We start from the raw sequence: 6,834 nt of genomic DNA, 5'->3' as shown, positions 1-6,834 counted from the left end.
CCAAATTTTTGAAAACCCGCCTTGTTCTTTTCTACCTTCTATCTTTCATCTTCGATTCTCCCCTCTCCCTCCTCTTCGATCCGCTTCACCACCATTGAACCCTAAATAATCAATCCACACTTCATGCTTCTGTGATTCTCTCTTCTTCGGCTCTCCAATCTCCGATTTTACTCTAAAAACATTGATTGAACTCATCGCTTCACCTATCGTCTACCAAAAATAAATGTTGATTGCAACCACCTTCAAGCACGATGCCTCTCAGCTACGTATCCAGAACAAGAACATACATCACTCTCAAACACCCCTTTAGCTTCTTCATTATTCTCGACATCGTTTAATATGTAGGGCTCGGAGCAACCTCCTCTATCTTACATTGAAAATCATTTCCCCATCCCATCGCTGACCCTTTTAGAGCGATTTATAGGGTTTGAATCAACATTTACCCTTGTCAACAAGTCGGCCTTAAAATCCCATGGAACGCCTCACGTGTTTCCTACTATTTCAGTCGTGCTTCATGCAGTCACAATGGATTTATGGCGATAGCATGTTCATCAATACTCTGAATACTTAACTGCTATACATAAGGGGAGACAACGATGTAATGGAAAGGGAAGATGAAAATTTCATGGAGAAGTTACACCAAGTATTAATCACGTTTCTTCGTATGTATAATCAAAATACCTAAAAATTAGTTTACTCGGGCTGATTTGGGTTCCTGAAACGCTGACAATAGGAGAAAATCTCTCTTGAGGAGAATATAAAGGTCAAATCAGGAGATGTGAAGGATTTGGAGGCAAAATTGGAGACAATGAAGTCCAGGCCATCAGAGTTCGATCAGAGAGGAAACAGTGTTTTCCTACATTCAGGAGATGTGAAGGATTTGGAGGCAAAAATGGAGACAATGAAGTTCGGGCCATTAGAGTTCGATCCGAGAGGAAAAGTGTTTTCCTACATTCATGGTACTCCTTCGGCTCAATTTCAAATTGACTTGGTCTAATGTTTTCGTAGGATTGAAACCCATAATCTTTGTAAACCTTCGATGTTTCATGTGGAACCCAATAACTCTTCCCCATCATCATACCCTTCTTATGGAACTGAATTCGCTGAAGCAGGCCAGTTTCTTCAGGGTGATCCGAGTGTTCAACTTCTTCACAGAGAGAATGGAAAAAAATAAGGGAAAAAGAATTGAAGGACCCAATTCTTTCAAGGTTATTTGTAGCATTGGAATTTATGAGGGCAACATCTGATTTGTTTACTATTTAATCTACCTTCTTATTTTACTGATTTTATTTATCAAAATACATTATCATTTCTTACATTTAACCCTTTCTTTCCATAGTAAACTTGAATAAACTTATGGGTTTCATGCTCTACTCCTTTACTTACTTTCTTTTTGTGTTTAAACACAAGGAAATTATTAGACATCACAGAGACAAAGTCAACCAAGCATCAACCCATAAACAGTGAAGTCAATACTTTGTCAATTACTTAATGGGCTAAATTATCTTCACAGGTAAGTGAAATTCATGAAGCTATTCCTTTTAGTTGCATAACACTTACATTTATCAAATCTTATACAACAACTGGATTATATATCGAGATCTTAAAGCCTCTAATATTTTGGTAAGATTGTATCTCTTTTCATGTTTATTGGATTACATGACATTTTTTAATTTGTGTACTTTAATTATAGGTAATGGGTGATGGAGAAGAACAAGGAGTTGTAAAAATTGTTGAATTTGGACTTGCTAGAATATATCAAGCTCCACTGAAGCCATTATTTAATAATGGGGTAAGTCTTTAAGAGGCAATAGTATTTTAGTATTTACATAATGAAATATAATATTAAAAAAAACATATGAAAATTCTTTCCATTTCAATTGACAGGTTGTTGTAACCATTTGGTATCGTTCACCAGAGTTGCTCCTTGGAGGGAAACACTATACTAGTGCTGTTGGCATGAAACTTTTCCCCCCAAATTCTATCTTCCTTCTATTTTTTTATTATTAATTTTTTTTAATATTATTAGATATGTGGGCTGTTGGTTGTATATTTAATGAGCTTCTGACATTGAAGCCATTGTTTCAAGGAGAAGAAGTTAAAGCCACACCAAACCCTTTTCAGGTAACAAATATAGATGTATTGATTAATATTTCATTAAATTTTATTTTTTATTTCTATCCTAATATATGTTCTTGACTTCTTTCTTGTTCAGCTTGATCAACTTGACAAAATTTTCAAGGTTTTAGGTAAGGAAATATAAAATTGAATTTTGGTAAGGCCCACTAAAGCCTTTCAAAGTTCTGAATCCATATTTGGATAAATATATTGACATTTCTTTCTGTTACAACATTCTACTTCTTATTTTTTTTTTCTTATATTCTACTTTGAAAAATTACTGTGTATTTATTGAAAAGATCTTTACTTTAATCAGAATGACAATATCAGGTCATCCAACAGTAGAAAAATGGCCAACACTTGCCCATCTTCTACATTGGCAAACAGATCAACAACACATCCAAGGGCACAAATAGTAGGTTTCATTATTATTATTATTATTATTATTATTATTATTATTATTATTATTATTATTGTTGTTGTTGTTGTTGTTGTTGTTGTTGTTGTTGTTGTTATATTAATTTGTAGTCATCATCTTAGTTCTTACACCTATCATTTATGCTCCTTACAGTGATAGTCCTGGTCTTATAATGTTGTTCACCTCTCTCCAAAAAATTCCACATATGATCATCTCTCTAAAATGTTGGAGTATGTGTTGCCTCTTTAAATTAATAAAATTTTCAATTATATCATGTATATGTATAGCTGTATACTACCATCATTTCTTTGTCTTAATTTAATAGTAAATATCATGGCTTGCTTGTTGCTTGCTACAGCCATCTAAGATGACCCTTGAAGAGATAGAAAGCAGAATAGGATCTCTCATTCAAGTAGACACTGCTAAGTTGAAGAGTACTACATGGAAATAGCGACTTGAAGGTATCATGTTTGTGTAATTGTGATAAATAAGAAACAAGGATGTGATAAATAACATGTACTTTCATTGATTTGTTTATTGTCACGTTCTAACTTTCATTTCTTCCTATTACAAGTTGTACTTAAAAAATTTGCCCAATGATAGCAATGTCATCCAAATAATGAAAGTAATCCTAATATGCTTTAATTGGGCATATTTTCCAAAGTACGATGTTATAATTGGGTATATTTTCGAAAAGCAGCAGAAACATTCTTTGGAGAAATCGTGAGAGTCTGTGGACCAGAAATGGTGTGTAGATTTTTTTTTCATTTTTTTGTTTTCCTTTTACCATTTCTGATATCTCAACCGATGATGATGTTTTGTTTTCATTCACTTTATTAAGGTCATGAAGAATGTAAGAGATATTAAAGAACCTGCATTGGCAATTGTTTTTTAATGCATGAACTCACATGGTGCATACGGATCCCCTAAGCAGGTTTTAATCCTCCTTGTTTACAGTTTTATAGTTTTTTTTTGTGATAATTAGATGTATATTAAAAATTATAGAGTGTTGATTTGTAGTCTGTTGAAGGCATGAAAGTTGTGTGCCATGAGTTGGCAGCTGCAAGCAATGGCCCTAGGGGCAGTTTAATGGATGAGTTAGTCAAAGATGTTGGCAAACTCATTTCTTGCTTAGTAGCTAAGGTGAATGTTCATAACTAGATTTATTGTAGTAGACTTGAACTTCATGTTCTTCTTTTCTTATGTATGCATATGAATATATAAAGGTGGCAAAGACTTTTGAATTCAGCTTGATGGCTGCATCTTCTAGATCTTTTAAATATGTTTCGGAAGATTTTTCAAAGTATAACTAGGAATAAAACTGACAGTATAATTGTGTAAGATAAGTAAAAATGAAAATACAATTGTACAAGACAAATTTTTTCTTGTAAATAAATTCATATTTGTATTTTTGTGTGTGTTATGTTGGCATGGTAGCAAGAACTTTCTGTGATATTCAAGAAAATTGGAGACAAGCAAACATGCAATATCGGTCTATACAAACTATATCGTATAACGCAATTGTACCCACATGTTTGGTTTGATCCCGTTGTTTTAGTTTTTGTCAAATCCAAATGTTTTGTTGGTTTGGTTTGGTTTGGTTTGGTTTTGTTTGGTTGTTAAGGTGGTGTAATTATTGTTGTTTATTATTGACACATGATTGGTTGGCATATTTTCTCAACTTCAAAATGCAAGTGAAGCTTTTTGGACATATATCAGAGAAGGTCTAGCCCATGTCCACATGAGTTAATTCGTTTTAAAAACAAGAAGGTGTTCCATAATAGTAATGTAGTATTATGTTATATAGTTAGGGAAAACCTCTTAATAACAATGTACACTCGGATCCCCTTAATACTAATGTATTACAACTTTTGGACATGATGTTATGGATTAAATTGATTGTTTTGGTATATATTTGTTTCCATATTTTTCTATTATGCGTAAATGAGTATCGTAAAGATGCGTCGTAAATGTATATCGTAAATGGTTGCTGAAGTTTAGGACACGCAAATGCGTTTCATCTTCATTTATGACATGGGCTTTAATGATAGGCAATGCGTGTCCTAAACGTGCATCGTAAGGTTACGAAACGCAAATGCGTGTCGTTTTCCTTTATGACAGGGGCTTCATTGATACACATTGCACCTCGTCAATGTGCGTCGTAAATGCGTGTCATAAATGCCCGTCGTAAATGTGCGTTGTCTATAGACGACACGCAAAAGCGTGTCGTCTCTCGTTGTGACAGGGACTTCCTTGACACACATTTGCGCGTCGTCTGAGCGTTTTACGACATGCGTTGCACGTCATAAAAGGCTGTTTTTCCTGTAGTGTTTGTACAATCCATTAGTCTGGTTGGCGAATACCATCGAGTTTATAGAGGCGTGTATGTGTTCACACCCTAATTTGATAGCTAATAACAATCCTATGATGAGCTCTTTGTATTCTGATTCATTGTTTGATGTTTGAAAATTGAATCTTAATGTGTAGTTTATCTCTTCTCTTATTGGGCTTGTTAATATCAAGCCAAATCCCGTACTTTCTATAAAAGAGGACCCATCTGAAATAATTTCCATTGATTTTCTTGCATTGCATCTATGTTTTTAATGTCATCATTTTGTCTGTGTGTTGATGACACTTCCCTCTGGCCTACTATTTTGGTGATGAAGTCTACCAGTCCCTTTGCTTTTATGTTGGTTCGTGGTTTGAAAATGATTTCTTGTTATCCCAACTCCATGGCCCTTTTAGCTAGTCTACCTGACTTCTCTGGTAAGTTATACGTTAAGCTTCGTGGTTTTGTTTCAAATTTATGCTAAGATCTTTCCCTTACTCTCTCATTTTCGTGATTATGGATCATAGAACACCCCTCACTTCGAGAGTTCCCTCAAGAAGGAAATCTAGGCTAAAAAATCCTTCTCCTTCTTCCTATACATTTTGAAAAAGCCGCAAAGTGAGCTTCATACACCTTATTTTCGAGTTTTCTTTCTTTCGGTGGAGAATACAAGTCTAGTCAGGTGTAAAATCTTTGGATAATTGTATGTCTTTAGGTGTATGTATGTATATGTGTGTTGAAATATGATTGTTTCATGCTAATACCCTCAAACTTGAGACTTTGTTAAGTCTCAAGTTGTTGGGACAAAGCTTACATTGGTGTACTGTCACATATTTTGGTGACATGCTAAAGATGAAATAAGTTGCTAAGTGAAAATGATTTTCTTGTAAAGTTACACTTGTAAAAATGGGTTATTTTTGATAATTGTGGTAAAAATGGGTTATTTATGATAATTATGGTAAGAATGTGATTTTTATGAATACATAAAATATAATGAGATTTTGAGTTTTATGTGTTTTGTGGAAAAATCGAGATATGTAAAAAATTACTATTATTATGGTGTATAACCTTTGCTAATATGTTATTTTTACACAAAATGTTATAAATATATTAGTTCAAAATTGAATATTTATAAAAAAAGAGTTTATAAGTAAACCAACCAAAATGGTGAACTAATCAGGCTTTTATGACACAAAAGTTCCATATCATATACTGTCTGTCATAAAGACTTTTAAACACTCTTAGTAAACTGTGTAAATTTATGACAAGAATCATTGCGTGTCATAAACATGCAGTCCTAAATATACACTAGGTACGTTATTTATAATATTCAATAATCGGATTCAAAATTTATGTAAATGTTGTTAAGGCACTTGTGAGACACTCCTTCACCATACCTACTTAGTGTACACCGTAAGTCCTGTAGTTATAACCAAAGTCTCCTCGAGGGAGAGCGAGATATTGTGTATAGATCTATATGGGGTTGACACCCCACACGTGAGTTATTTGCTACTGCTATACAGGGTAGTCTAGCGTGACAAATATATTATTAGAAACTGGCGCCTGATGAACGTCAAGACAGGCGCTCTAGCCACATTAGTATGGTTGTAACGACTCACATAGAGAATAACAAGCTTATTTTAAAATTTACGTGGAATATACACTGTACTCGTTTTATAAAGTACAAAAATATGTGTCGTCTATTTTATAAATAATTACACTACTCGGGTCTTAGGGTTTTAAGACCACAACTTTTCGTATAACAGAAAATATAGGATTTTCTGGGAAAAATCTCTATATAATTTCAAACAAGGAAACACAAGAACATGCATGCAATTATACATGATTTGTAATGCGACTCTCAAACTATTTTTACAGAAAATATTGAATTCTATGGAATTTTACAAACTATTACAAAGTTTTTCTTAAAAATAAGCTTATGAACTCGCCAACATTCTATGTTGACGCT

The 6,834-nt window shown here is 33.6% G+C and overlaps 1 pseudogene; it reads left to right on the top strand.

Annotated features, from left to right (window-relative positions):
* Positions 1-601: 601 nt before the first annotated feature.
* On the top strand, positions 602-2,785 carry LOC145099231 (cyclin-dependent kinase E-1-like; annotated as a pseudogene).
* Positions 2,786-6,834: the final 4,049 nt, after the last annotated feature.

The sequence above is a fragment of the Lactuca serriola genome, chromosome 4, assembly GCF_051521515.1.
Source record: "Lactuca serriola cultivar US96UC23 chromosome 4, Lser_US96UC23_V15, whole genome shotgun sequence".
NCBI classification, from domain to species: domain Eukaryota; kingdom Viridiplantae; phylum Streptophyta; class Magnoliopsida; order Asterales; family Asteraceae; genus Lactuca; species Lactuca serriola.
This window is presented reverse-complemented; position numbering and strand designations above follow the sequence as displayed.